The sequence below is a fragment of the Coffea eugenioides genome, unplaced genomic scaffold, assembly GCF_003713205.1.
Source record: "Coffea eugenioides isolate CCC68of unplaced genomic scaffold, Ceug_1.0 ScVebR1_44;HRSCAF=240, whole genome shotgun sequence".
In the NCBI taxonomy this organism is placed as follows: Eukaryota; Viridiplantae; Streptophyta; class Magnoliopsida; order Gentianales; family Rubiaceae; genus Coffea; species Coffea eugenioides.
In genome coordinates, this window is record NW_020864288.1 from 85,840 (window position 1) to 101,541 (window position 15,702).

The 15,702-nt window shown below is 38.4% G+C and overlaps 1 pseudogene; it reads right to left on the reverse strand.

Annotated features, from left to right (window-relative positions):
- Nucleotides 1-6,914: 6,914 nt before the first annotated feature.
- LOC113758284 lies at nucleotides 6,915-12,616 on the reverse strand (annotated as a pseudogene).
- Nucleotides 12,617-15,702: the final 3,086 nt, after the last annotated feature.

Sequence of the window (15,702 nt, forward strand, 5' to 3'; positions counted from 1 at the left end):
GAAAGGGAGATAGTTTTGCCACTTTTCATGATTTTCATCAAGGCATAGAGTCTATTGATTTTGAGCTACATAAACAATTCCGGAAACAATACTTCTTAGCTTACCTTATTGGATTTTGATTTGTCGTTGGTTAAAGTGTTTTTTGCCGGAAATTTCATAACCTTTTTGAGTTTGGTTTCGCGGTTGGTTTATGAACCCTAGTAATTTCCGTCCACGGATCCATATGCTCTTTTGACACTTTAAAAGTCATTTTATACGTTTACTCGCGAGTAGTCGGGTAATCCTTGATTTCATCTAAACCATGCTAGATGGATTGTAATGTGTTCTTTGTTTACTTTTAGGTTTCATTGGTGATTGAGAAGCGGACGTTATTTTACGTGTATAGGTGAGTGTTCCCTGTTTGTTATGTTTCATGACTATATGGCTGGTATGAATGTTTGATAATATGTTAAATGCTTTCAATGATTGTTAAAACGAGTCTTCTAGGCAAGTGTGTACTTTATCGCACTCGGCCTAGATGATTGTGAAAATTTCAATGATTCAATGATTGAAATGTTATTTGTGCATGAATGTAAGCCTTTTGGCTGAACTGGCCACGGCCCCTAGTTACCGGTCGTCTCGAGCCAGAAACGGACTCGGTCGGGCGATTAGGGACCTGGGTAAACGTTTTGGTATACTCGAGTATTACCTTGTAGGTTGGTGGAGGTTGGTGGAGCCTGGTGAATGAATGAATGAATGAATGAACGAATGAATGAATGAGGGTTTTACTTATATACAAATGCATTTTCAAATGATTGAAGGTATAAGGGAACGAAGGGAGAATGAATGAACGAATGAATGAACGAATGGCTCATTGTGAGCACGTATCCTTTTAATGAAAGTGTTTATCGCTTTCTTTTGTATTTGAATTATTAGTAACGTGTAATGAATGCATTGAACTTCTTGTTGCTTATGTGTTTGGAACCTCACTGAGCTTATAGCTCACCCCTTTAGTTTGTTTTCCTTAACAGGGGAAGGCGAGCAAGGATGAGAGCCTGTATAGACTAGCTGGGTCTAGCTCTTGGTTTTCTTTTGTAACGGTTCTCGCTCTAGTGCTTAGCATGGGCTGGTTGTATGGTGAATTGAGAACCTCTATTTATTGACGGTTGTACTTCCTTCTGAGATATCTATGTATATAAGTTTTGTTTTAAATTTTGGATCCTCGTTTGTTTTTTTTTTCTTGTGGTTCTATTTCTGATTTGTGTGAGTGAACGACTGAGTCCCGGCGAGAGCTGGGCAGGTGGTCTGCCGAACCCTTTGGTTCGCCTTAGGGGGAGGTAGGGCTGTCACAATATGGGTGTCAACTCCTTCATAAGAAATGTAGATCTTGGTTTTAGCTTCGAAACGGTATAAAGTGCGTCGAAATCCGAGTTCCGTAGCTTCCGTTATGATCAAAACAAGATTGATCGTCAGAACTGCCTTGAATCTGGACAGTTCTGACGGGTACTTTGGCACTCAATTTTCGTTCTGTTATGAGTGGATTCAGGTCTTGGCCAAAACATCAAAGTTTTAGCCTTATGTCTCAGCTTTCTAATACCTTTGGAATTTCCTGATTTGGATTTGTGAGCTGGGAGTTATGGTCCAGCAAACATACCCTGTTCGTTACTCTAGAGTGCGAATTCCTGGAACGGTTTTCTGTACTTTCGACCTATTTCTGTTTAGATCCGGATTGAGGTGTCTTCATGAAAACTGTAACCCTTCCTCTTAGCTTCGCAACGGTACCTCATGTACCTTGATCCGACACTCGTACCTTCGCTTAGGCTCAAAACAGTTTTGACCGCAAAATGGCTAGGCCGCCATTCCCGTTTCCGTATGCCGTTTCCGCACTCGTATGTGTCGATTTTGCCGTTTTGTTTGTTTTAGGCATATTAGTAGCCGTTTATGATATTATGTGACGCAATCTTCTCTTTCAGACGTTGGTGAGCTAGGTGAAGCCGGTGGGGCCTACTAGCTACTCCTCGCGGCACAAATTTCGAACTTTTGCTCTTTTGTTCGTTGAGTAAGTATTCAGGCCGTTCTTATGTGTTAGTTGCTTATGTGTTTCGATATGTATGAAAAGGGTACCTAGGCGAGGGTGTACTTTATCGCACTCGACCTAAACCCTAATTTGCGCACACATTTGTATATGAATCATTTTGGAACTAAACCCCTTGAGATTGTGGCTTGGGGTGACTTTTGAGTAAATTTTGTGAAGTTTGTGAGTTTGGGGCCCGATCTCATGACCTAGATGGACTATTCAAGCCGGTTAGGGCTTGGTCGAAGTTAGTCCAACCTGGTTTGAGGTCACCAAGTTTGTGAATCCGGTTCACCGGTTATGTGGACCAAGTTTGTGACCCGAGCTTGTGAACCAAGCTCAATTTCGTTCGCTCGAGCAAGTTTGTGAGGTGTCTGGCCAGAGAGGGTGATAAGGTGTACGGTGGGAGTACAAGTGAAGTTCTACGGACCATTATTTGTGGTCGACGGAGTGTCGGCAGGAGGTCACACATGGCAAACGATCTGGCTTTGGAGCCACCCGTATCCTTATTATGTGATGTTATTTTTCTGCTTTTTGCTTTACTCTTACTGTGTAACTGTTGTTACGTGAAATTTATGCTTTTTCCCCTGTTTACTTACTAAGCATATAGCTTACCCCTTTCCTTTTGTTTTCCTTAGCAGGGGCCGACGCGGGGACTTTTGGCACATACACTAGTATAGTTAGATTTGCATGTAATAGTTGGACAATTAGGATGTTTGTTTTAGTTTTGGTGGTTTGTATAAGGACCCTCCTTAGGGTCTACTCTTTGGTTTTGGTAATAATTATAAGAATGTAATAGTATGAGCAGGTACTTTTGAAGAATGTAATTAGAACACTTTTGGGGATTGTATATATATTGTATATAGTGCTCTTTCGATTTATCCAGTTTTATTACTTTCGGTTTTGAGTCCTGGCGCGAGCTAGGCAGGCGGCCCGCCGATACCCTTGGGTTCGCCCTTGGGAGGAGTGGGGTCGTCACAGAGACAAGTTAGGTAAGCATTTAATAAAGGTGACAAGTGTCACCATTTGAGTGGGTTTACTTTAGGAAAACTATTCATGGTCTTACCATTTGACTTAAATAAACCAAAAATGACCAAAAATCATCAAAAATCCTCCATAAGTGGCCGGCTCTCTTTTTCTCTCTTTCTCTCTCTCTTACTCTAAGCACAAGGAAGAAAACTCTTCAAGTTTGCTCCAAATCATCAAAACCAACCATTGAAGCTTGCAATTTCTCCATAAAACCTCTTCAATTAGTGTTTGTGAGTTGTTGTGTGGAGTTATTTGGGAAGCTAGGAGGACCTATTGCTCTCTCTCTCTCTTGTTTCTAAGGTGAGTTGTAAAGAACCACCCTCCTCCCTTAATTGATGCTTAAATCATGATTAGTGGTAGTATGAGATGCAATATTATGGATTATTTCTTGATTTGTGGTTGAAGTGATGAAGTTTTATTATTTTTAGGGATTTTTCTGTTGTTCTATGAACATGATTGTGTGGCTATCTATGATGATTAGAAATGGTATATAATGACTCTAGGAGGTGGAAAAAGTGATTAATTGCAACCAATTTCTGGTTTGGAAGAAATTCCAGAAAATTAGGGTTTTAGTGGGAACATTCTGCCCGAATTTATAGCTCCTAGTTAGAGTCCGAATTGGCCTTGGATTAAAACATGAAAGTTGTATAGAATGACATTTTAGAGGTGTCTACTAAATTTCAGATCAATCGGAGTAGCGTAGAATGAGAAAAGTCGAAATTACCCTTGCTGTTCTGGTTTTACCCGAATGTAAGAATTGCGCCTGTAATTGATTGTTTTGGTTAGGAATGCTTCCGAATTGGTTGTTGAGGCCTTCTGATGAAATGTATACCTGTTTCTTATCTTTCATATGGTTTTGGAATTTCTGGATTTGGACTTGGATAGCCTGATTTATGATGTTTCCGCTAGAATGCGTTCTGTGAATCTGTTTTTGTGATTCTAGTCTAGTATTTTACATTTTTGACCTGGTTACACTCGAAACTGGGTTGAGTGACCTTCTGTAATATTGTATCCCTATCTCTTAGCTTCGAAATGGTGGGTCTTTCACCTTCATCCGGTAATCGTAGTGTCTTGGGTGCCATTACCGTAAAAAGAGGTCAAAAATTGTTTTTTCAGGGCAAAGCTAATTCTATTTCCGGATTTTCTGGTTTCCTCTATTGCTTGTGTATGCTTAGGGAACCCTGTTTTGGTAGTTTGTAGAATTGGTTTATGACTTGTAATCGAGTCTTATTGTGTTTATTTGAATAGTCTAGGGCTTGACTTTCATATCCGGTCATTTCCTAGCTAAATTTTGTACTTGATTGCCATTAAGCCTAGTGAACAGCTTTTGGGAATGAGATTATTTTGTACGAGATGTTGGGACTGATTTGAGGAAATAATGAAGCCATGATGGCTGGAAAATAGGTAAACACAAGGGATATGCTGCCGAAATTTTACTTGCAGGCTAGTTGGATTTACTTGTGATTTGAACGAAGGGCTTTTGGGTTGTTTGAACCTAGGTCTTCGTGTTACCTTTTCGTTTCCAAAAATCATGTTTTGCACCCTTGCTTTAGTAATTATTTGGCGAGGCATACGACTGGTAGTCGAGCCTCACATGCGCATTCTGTCTACTCGATTTTGAAAGTGGAACCTTCAATTGTTTTCCTTGGATTATTTTAGGGTTTCTTGGTGATTAAAGCTCTCTTTTGGGAGGTATCCGTACTGACCCTGGTGAGTGTACTACTCACTTGTGTGTTACTATATGGCTTTGATACTTGAACTTGATGAGTTAAATGTTTATTGTACCATTGATATTGATTGAAGTGAAGGTGTACTTTATCACTCTCACTTATTTCTCATGTTATTGAAATGTTACATGAAATGAAAAGTACTTGACTTGGTGGCGTTTGGACGAGTATCCAACGACCATGCTTGTTACCATTGAGCTCAACCCCATTGGTAATTGATTGAATCGAGCCGGCAAGGGCTTGGTCATGACAATTAATGAGCCTTGGGTAAAGTTATAAGGAATCTTGTAGTATGAGAGACTCTCGATTCCGGTATACTCGAGTAATACCAAAGTGCAAGTGTTTGGATTTCGGGCCCTGTAGGGGGATGTTAGGTGGAAGGAGTGAAAGTAAAGTGGAGTCTACGGTTGGTTACTTTAAAACATTGACGGAGAGTCAATGACGTCTGATCAAGAAATGCAAACGAGGAAAGGGCTCTTGAGAGCCATCTGTATCCTTTTATCACCATATTTGACGTGTGCCTTTGCTTAATTTTACTATATTGAATGAAAGCTTGATGCTTATATGCACTTGGTTGCGTAAGTGATAGTATCTCACTGGGCAATTAGCTCACACCGTTCCTTTTGTTTTCCTTACAGGAATATGACTCTTTTTGGAATGAATCTTGATAGATGGTTGCCGAATGAACTAGATGTATATCTCTTTTGTATTGTATATGAAGTGAAACCCTAAATGTATCTTTAGGGCCGTTTTCACTTTCAATTTGGCAAACAGTGTATATATTAACTTTTGAAAAACTTTTGTATGTCACTTTGGATTGTAATTGCTAAAGTTCAAGATGGGAATGTTTGTTTGATATTTGGTTGCGTTCTGACGGGTCGGTTACTATTCATGGCCGACTCCGAATTTCATTTTTTTTTTTGGGTTATTTTGCCCTTTTTCCTTGTTTACGCGCGTTATAAGTTCCGGAATGCAATAGATCGCTCTAAACTGCACCGTTAGTCCTGGCGAGAGCTGGGCAGGCAGTCCGCTAACCCCTCTGGTTCGCCTTAGGGGAAGGTGGGGTTGTCACACACAGAAACTAAGGTCTAGATCATAGGTTTTCTACAATTTGAAAAGCTAAACAGCCATAAAGTTCAAGGAACCAACCAGTTTCAAAAAGATAAATTTGACAAGGTGAATCCATTCATCAAGAAAACTCATGTGTGTGATAGTGTTCATCCTTGAACTCCACTTAATTTAATAGCTAATCTAATAAATGGCACTTAATTTAACAAATCAATAGCTGATCAAAATATGACCATCAAACTATTAAATTTGACAACATCTTAGGCACGCAAAAAGAAGTCCTAGAATTTTGTTACTTGTCAGGATCCTTGTTAATCATCACAACTTTGATTCTTCTCAATATAGCAGATTGATAAAACTTGATGAAGATTTTGACAGATCTGATATGACTAACGCAAGAATCAGGGGGAAACTGCAAAGCCTCGAACATGGTACTCTTTTATGCTACTACTGCCATTGTCAAACTAAAAAATGTTAGAAATAGTAGACATCATTGCAAAGTAGAGAGTTTCTGCAACAAAATTAATCAAGTGCAAGAACATTCAACCATTGATTACTTAGACTATCTGAAAGAAAAAAAGAAAATACCCTTACAACCTCAAATGTTTGACAAATCCAGTTATTAAATTTTTCACATCATTTGCTGCAATTAAAACTATGTACAATTAAAACTAGGCACTACTTTAATAATATTATAACTATTTAGTGCCTCGAGTTAGTCTAAAAAAGTCCAACATTATTTGGAAATGCACTTTGGCTGTAGGCAAAATCTAACTCCTTTAGGCATTAAAGCAGTAGACAATAGTCTAGGCACTAAAGATGTTTACCAGTGCTATGTAAAGGTAAACAATATCATTTTAGTTGAATAAAGACTCCAAAACTAAAGAGGCTACATTTTCATGCAATAGTTGAGACGGATAACCAGCATGGATTGCCAAAAATGATAAGAACCAAATGATACTTGAGTCTTTAATCATCCTCAGAAACACACATCACCAGGAAGGAGATGCAAAATATGTTATCCAGAATTTACCTTTTACCAGATTTGACAGACCATTTTCCTTCAAACTTCTTGAAATCACCATCAACCATGGAAAACTGGAGTTCACGGTCATTTGCCTAAATAAATTTCATTTGCAAATAGTTAACTGAGATAAAGTTATCACATAAGAATGCCTAGTTACTGCTACCTACTCTATCAGAATGAAAATGTAGTTTAACATCTCACATTATATTACTTGCAATAACTGCTTTGTTGTCTTTGCCTTTTGTAATCTCACAAAGGTTTAACAAATCACGTATTACCATCACAAGAAATCTGTTTTCCTGCCACAGTTGATGCAAAAAAATAAAAGTAAGAAAATGGTGAAAAAGAAAAAGAACCACAAAACTGAAAGTTATTCAAACACAAGGTCTCATTATGAGTAGAAAGAAGCCAGAAAATAGTCACTCAGCGAAGAAAGACTAAAAAACAGTAAAAATATACAGCATAAAGCAATACACTTGTTCCTTCATCATTGATCCTAATATAGATCCTATTGCCCAGCATAAGGTATTTAGGTTGTTCCACATCCAATCCTCACCATTTAGCTGTTTACTTAACTTCCTCAGCATCCGTTAACAAGATTCATCATACATGTCAACACTTTTTTTAAAAAAAATTTACATGTCAACTCCTTGAACAAATATAGAAGAAAATCATAATAACTATAGCAGTTTCGACAAGGAAAGATTTGAGCCCCATCATTCATTTATAACCCAGGCCAACAAAATTGATGAGAACCATAGGCAGCCACTACAAATTGCAAAAGAATGTTACACATAATGGATACGAGCTAACAGAATGCCATTTAAAAGCATAATTGGCAGCCAATTGTATCAGATTCAAAGTAATAAAACAACTTAGGAGCACTGTTGCATATGCAGAATGCTAATACACATCATGTCCATTAATTTCAAGTCCCAATCAATCCTCTAAAGAGTCAAAGCACACAACTTGTACTTTCATGGAAACTATCTTTTCTGCATAGAGTGGCCAACACGGGGTGTGAGAACCCAGAAAAAAAAAAAAAAATTTTTTTTATTTATTTATTATTTTATTCCTGTGCACCCGTTTTCTTTTAATTTCTTTATTATATTACTTTTATCAATATTTTATCAGTAAATATAGTTCTTAAATCATTTTTCTAGTATAAGGTAGTTCGTGAGAATTTTGGAACGTCTTTTGGTCGCGGGACCCACTAGTGCATTAAGTGAGAGAAATTTGACCAAGTAGGTTAATTTTTTTGCGTAAAGAAATTTTGTTACTAGGTATTAGGAGATAATTGGAGGTTTTCTAGATGGATTAGCCATGAGGGACAAGAAGATAGCTCTAGCAAAAATAATGCGCCAAGTGTCAAATTGTTGTTGGACTAAACTTGCCTAACTTTGCCTAACTTTCTTTAACTTGAATAAAAGACCAAAAATTGACCAAATCATCTTCATTTCAGCCTTGTCTTGGCCGAACCTCTCTAGCAAGCAAAGGAAAAAAATTCTTCAACCTTCCATCTTCTAATCTTGCTCAAATCTTGAAAACTAGCCGTTTGTTTCTTGAATTAGTCCATAAAAACATCTTGCTAAGGGTCTTTGAAGAACTTGGTGGTGTTGTTTTGGAAGAAAACCTCACAAGCTACAACCTTTCTTGAAGAACTAAGGTATCTTGCTTGGAACTCATCTTTTGTTATAAATTTTGGCCAATTGGTGCCTTATAGTAGCTATTTCCGCGATTTTTCGGACGATTTGGTGGATTGGAGTGAAGTTTCCTAATTTTCTGATTTTTCTGGATTTTTTTCTGGAATTTTCTGTTTTCCTATGATGGATATGATTGAGCTTGAATTGGTGGTTCTAAATGGTATTAAATAGTTCTCTTGTGCGTTAATTGTGGTTAATTGCGGAAAATTTCCGCTTGTGCGGAAAATTTCAGATTTAGGGTTTCAAATTGGGGGTTTTCTATTGTTGATTGTTGAACTTCTAATTGGCTATAATTGAAGGGTATTATGACCCTAATGACGCATATGGAATGGCTTATATATTGTTTGGGTGCTTGTGGTTGTGTTGGATGGCTTTTATTGGTTGTCTTGTAGGTTGGAAAAGCTGAAATTTTAGGGGAAATGCTGTCCAAGTGTCTAGGGTATTGGATTCTTATGTGTTGGGTTGAGATTTGATAGAAGTGAATAATCTTAGGGTTTATTTCTACTTTTAACCCTACATGTTATGTATTTTTCATTTCCAAGCTATATTTGGGTCTTGCCTTAATAGTTCCTAGAAAAAGGTATTCGACTTGTGTTTGCGTTTTCATTGTACTTTCTTGATTGTTATAGGGCGTGCCGGTGATCCGAGGCTCACGTCGGGCGAAAACTTGTGAAATTTCTTTGTTGAACTTGGTGAGTGTACTACTCACATGTTTGTTATTCCGTGGCTTTCTTGTACTTGAATTCTGTGGTTTGGACTAGTTGTGATGATTGTTTGAGCTAGGTGAGGCGAGGGTGTACTTTACCACTCTCGTACTCTCTAGCCTCCTTGACTGGTTATTATACTAAGCTTACTTGACTGTTTATGATATTACTTGAATATTATTGACTATACTGGATTTGGTATCGCTTGGATACCAACTTTACTGTTCACTCTGAGCTCTACCTCATTGGAAGTCAATGGACTCGAGCCAGTAAGGACTTGGTCGGGGACATTTGACAAGCCATGGGGACTGTATTTGGGAATCTTTGGGTATGAGACCCTTGATTCCGGTATACTCGAGTAATACCAATTCTGTACTGTTTGGTGTTCGGGCCCGGTAAGGGGAAAGTGAGGTGGATGGATAATTGGAGTAAAGAGGAGTCTACGGTCATGATTACCTGGTATACATTGACGGAGAGTCAATGAGATGAGATCAAGCATGGCAAAAGAGGAAAAGGGCTCTTGAGAGCCATCCGTATCCTTTTATTCCCTACACTTGGGTGTTGTTGATTTTACTTACTTGACATGCGTATTTGGACTGAATATTCTTGTGTTTATGTGATCCTGGTATATTTTGGTGATGGTACCTCATTGGGCGAAAGCTCACTCCGTGAATTTTGTTTTCCTTACAGGGATTTACCTTTTGGACTTTTGAGTTTGAAGATGAGTTGAGTAGAGCTAGTTGAGAGATTTTGTATAGCTCCTCAATAGTTGGCAACTTGATTGTACTTGGATTTACATGTTTCCTTTTGGCTTGTAATCATACAAATGTGGTTGGTAACAGTGTGTGGGTATTCATGTTCCATGTATTCTACTTGGCTTGTATATATATTCCTTTCCGGGATTGTAAGCAGTTATTTGCATTTGATTGGGTGCTGGCTGATTGTGACGTGGCAGTCACTATTCACTTTACGTTTTAACTTTTGTTTTCCGTTTCTTGATTGATGGTTGGGTTAAGCGCGTTAGTAGTTTCCCGAACGACTTGAATTAATGTTTTACCGTTTTAGTAGTCCTGGCGAGAGCTGGGCAGGCAGTCCGCTAACCCCTTTGGTACGCCTTAGGGGAAGGTGGGGCTGTCACACGGGGATTTGCTATAGATATAACATAAGAATCTCTAGGTTGCCATAGACTTAACCACTTAACAACAACAGAAGAAGAGTAAAACCAAACTATCTTAATAACAACGCAAGAAGAGTAAAACCAAACTATTTTAACAATCAAGGCATGGAAATTAAGATGCCAATTGACTGCATGCAATGAATACCGGCTTTTCAGTGTTGATGTATATATTCGCCCTTACCCTACTCATATCTTTATCAAAGTTCAATAGTTAAATGTTCTTCACTCGAAGAAAGTTTCTATGTAACAGATGCAAAAGAAATTTGCAGCTCAAATAGCAGCCTGACAAATATAGTTAATATCTTAAGATTATAGAAATGCTTTAATATCTCAAGTTTACCAGATGACTGCTTTAATCCTCTATCAAATGACCTGTAAATCTCAACCAATTTCTCAAATGCTGATTTCATCCAAACAATAAACCTCCTAACGTGATCTCCCGGGGCAAGTTTCAACAAATTCAAATGGTCCACGTGGGCCATATCGACTCCAGGAATGTTGCGAAAGGCCTTCACGAGCTTAGCCCCCTCAATACCATACACAACCAGAGGGCTTTCCTGCAGATGTAGTGGCTGTTACACATCTTACCCTTTCCTGGGCGGATACCCTGGCTGTTCTTAGCCTTCTCAGCATCAAGGTAAGCCCCAATTTTCTTGAGAAGACTGATAGCATTAGAGGTTTTCTCCATGGCCTCAGCAGAATCGGAGATCACACAGGGGATTTGCAGGACAGACTCGATCTGGTGGCTGCGGGCCATGACAAGGGAAGGCACTGCAGAGGCGGCGATGGCAGAAACCACGGCATACCATTTCTTGTTAACTGGGACCTGCGGTGCCAACGGTGCCAGATCTTGGTCGGAGCAAACATGCGGCCGCCGCAGCACATGTTGCCATAGCCACCCTGGCCGGCACGATGAGTGCCACCGCCAGGAACACGAGAGATACGGGAAATAGCGAGACCAGCACCCCAAGACTCGGCGGAGGTCTGGTGGCCGGCGGACCTAGAGACAGCGTAGGGTTGGCGAGAGTTCTTGGAGATGTCGCGATGAACGTCTTGCTAAAATGATGTCCGAAATTTTTCTAAGTGTTATGGGTGTTTTTGTTTAACTCTTGCTAAAATGACGTCGTTTCTGCTTCTTTTTTTTACCCGTCTCTACTCGTTCAATTTTGTTCAATTTTTAGCTTCCCCCGCCTCTACTCCAATTTTGAGCTTCCCACTTCCATTTTAGCTTCAGCCAAAAAATAACGCTTTCAAGTGACTTTTGTACTAACTATTTGGACCTTTCTTTACAAAAACAACGCCTTCTCTAGTATATCTCTTTTTCTTTTCTCTATCTTTGTGTAATTAAAGTTGTTTATTAATTTGAGTTTTTAGCTCATAAGTTGTATTAAAACTTTATTTGTTGCATTAAAACTTTAGAATATGAAAATTTAGTGTTTTTTGATAATGTTGTTTACTAACACAGGTTTTTTTTATCTCTACAAAAAATTAATGTCCAAAAACTAAAAAGCTTATTAAAAATATGTTTATGATTCAAAAACATCTTTTGATGTAAATATTTTTGGTATTAATTTAATAATTTTATTAATTATGTACGAATTATGGTTTGACAAGACCTAACAATACTGTTTAGTTGATCAAATAACCAAAATAGTTTGCTAATACATGCGTGACACACTAAATGTTTTTGGTACAAGTACCGATTCATAAACCATAAACAATGTGACTATTGTAATTAATAATAAACTCCAGTCATCCAATTGGTTTACTAGTTAATAATAAACTAGTTGATCAAATAACCAAAATGGTTTACTAATACATGCATGAAACACTAAATCTATTTGATACATGTACTGATTCATAAACCATAAACAATTTGATTACTGTAAATTGTAATACATAACAAATTCCAGTCATGGAATTGTCAAGATTTTTACTTAATTTCATATTAAATTTTATTATTCTCTTCCATTATTTTCAAACTATGTTAATCAGTAATTTCCCATATGTTGTCAAAAGAACTAAATAATGAATTCATGATATTTTTTTAACTTTATAATAAGGTATTAGCTATGTTTGGAATAATTAAAAAATAGGTAAATATTATTTTTTACAATACCTTCCTCATTTTGCTAATGATAAACACAACCTAAAGTGTAAAAACATAGGGTGCCATAATAGAATTAACAAAACCTTTCTTTATCACATACGAGGCTAAATTGCAAAAGATAAGGTATCATGGTAGAGTTAATGAGATCAGTTTGCCAAATAAGGAGCTAAAATATAAAAGTTCGGGTGTCATAACATAATTAATTAATTTTACTTGCAGCATATGGGCCATATAGAAAAAATTAGGGTGGTATATGGGGTTAAAATGTAAAAGTTAAGGTGTCATAGTAGAATTAATAAAATTTATTTACAACACATGGGCTATATTGAAAAAATTAAGGTGGTATATGGGGTTAAAATGTAAAATTTAGGGTGTCATAGTAAAATTAATAAAATTTATTTACAGCACATGGGGCATATTAAAAAAATTATGGTGGTATATGGGGTCAAAATGTAAAAGTTAGGGTGTCATAGTAGGATTAATAAAATTTATTTACAATATATGGGCCATATTGAAAAAATTAGGGTGACATAGTAGAATTAGTGAAAGTGAGATGGGAATAAATGCTTTGGACAGTGACGACTAGTTGTTGTCACTAATTTAGAACTGGCAACCATATTGTGACGATATTTCAAGTTGTCACTGTGACACCCCCGCTTCTCCCAAGGGCGAACCCTAGGGTATCGGCGGGACGCCTGCCTAGCTCGCGCCAGGACTCAAAATTTCAAAACAATAAAACTAGATAAACCCAAAAGCGCACTATTCACAATATATCCAACGCCAAAAGAGTTCTATTTGCAGTCCCAAAAGTAGCTGTTCAAACCACCAAAACAAAACAACCATCTTAACTGTCCAACTATTACAAGCAAACCTAACTACACTAGTGATTATGCCCAGGAGTTCCCCGCGTCGTCCCCTGCTAACGAAAACAAAGGAAACGGGGTAAGCTATATGCTTAGTAAGTAAACAGGGGTAAAAGCGTAAATTTCACCTTTAGATAAGCAACTATTTCACAAAAGTGTCAAATCAAGTGCAAAAGTAACAATACAAAGGAAGGATACAGGTTGGCTCCAAAGCCAAGTCGTTTGCCATGCATGACCTCCTGCCGACACTCCGTCGACCATAAACAAGGTCCGTAGAACTCCACTTGTACACCCACCGAACACCTTATCACCCTCACTGGCCAGTCACCTCGCAAACTTGCCCGGGCGAACGAAATCACAAACTTGAGCTTGAGTCACAAGCTCGGGTCACAAACTTGGTCCACATAATCGGTGAACCGGATTCACAAACTTGGTGACCTCAAACCAGGTTGGACTGATTTCGACCAAGCCCTAACCGGCTCGAATAGTCCATCCAGGTCATGAGATCGGGCCCCAAACTCACAAACTTCACAAAATTTTCTCAAAAGTCACCCCGAGCCACAAGCTCAAGGGGTTTAGTTCCAAAATGATTCATATACATATGCCATGTACAAATATGTGCGTAAGGTAGGGTTTAGGTCGAGTGCGATAAAGTACACCCTCGCCTAGGTACCCTTTTCATACATATCGAAACACATAAGCAACTAACACACAAGAGCAGCCTGAATACTTACTATGAATACAAAAGTGGTACAAGAGCAAAATCACTTCGTGCGTGTTCGCTAGTAGTGGGCCCCACCGGCTCTGCCTAGCTCACTACTGTCTGAAATAGAAGATTGTATCTCATTATATCACAAACGGCCACTAACATACCCAAAACAAGGAAAATGGCAAAATCGGCACATGCAAGTGCGGAAACGGCAAAATGGGCGCACGCGCGCGCGGAACGGCAAACGGAAATGGCCAAATCTGCCATCTCAAACCGTTTTGATCAAAAGTTAGGCCAGGAATGTCAGATCAAGGTGAGCGAGACACGGTTTCGAAGCTATGAGGAAGTGCTACAATTATCATGAAGACACCTTAAGCTAGATCTGAATGGAAGCAGGTCGAAATTATGGAAAACAGTACCAGAAATTTACGTGTTCAGGTGACGAATAGGGTTTGTTTGCTGGACCATCACACACAGCTCACAAGTCCAAATCAAGAAATTCCAAAGGCGTTGGAAATCTAGGACATAAGGCTATAACTTTCATGTTTGGACCAAAAGCTGAATCAATACAGAGCATGGAGGAAAATGGGTCCAAACATTCCTGTCAGAACTGTCCAAATTCGAAGGCAGTTCTGACAACCGATCTTGTTTTGGTCATAACTGAAGCTACGAAACTCGGATTTGGATGCACTTTATACCTTTTCGAAGCTAAGACCAAGATCTACCTTTCTTATGAAGACACGAACACCCAGTTCGTACGTTATCAAAACGGACAAAACAGGGTCAGAAGCTAAATCCAGAAACACGGCAGAATCTGAAGTTTAGAACAGATCCGACTATTTTGGCCATAACTCAGGTTACATAGATCCGTTTGAGGTTTTCTTGGTGGCGTTGAAAATCTAAGACAGAGTACTGAAACTTTTATGTTTTGACAAATGGCTAAATCCGAACGGATTATAGTGAATAAACACAACCAAAAAGACTAAACTGTCCACGCGGAACTCTGGAATGTAACCTAGAACAGCGAGGGTATTTTCATCTTTTCATAAGCTACGTTGCTCTGATTGAGCTGAAATTTTGTAGCCAACTATAAAATACTATTCTCTACAACTTTCAAGTTTTGTGCCAAGCCTAATTTGGCTTCTAAAATGGAGCACTAAAACCGGACAGAACGGGGTAGCTTAGTTTCCAAATTCTGAAATTGGCACATTTACTCTATAAATTCATATCTAACAAGTGCTCTATCATCAAACCCACCAATTACTAGCTCAATAACATCAATTAAGAGGTAGATAACCATAATCAAGGCTGAAAATATAAACCCTAGTTAAACATCCCAACATACCATTTAACCCATGAAATTTTCCCCATAAATCCATCAAAACTATAACTTTAAGCTTCTAGTTCACACATATAAGAGGTAAAGGGAAGTTTCTTACCAAATTCACCTTAATCCTTACATCAAGAAGCTGCCAAGACCTTCCTCTTCCCAAATCACTCCACCAAAACCCTTAAGCTTCCTTGGAGATCAA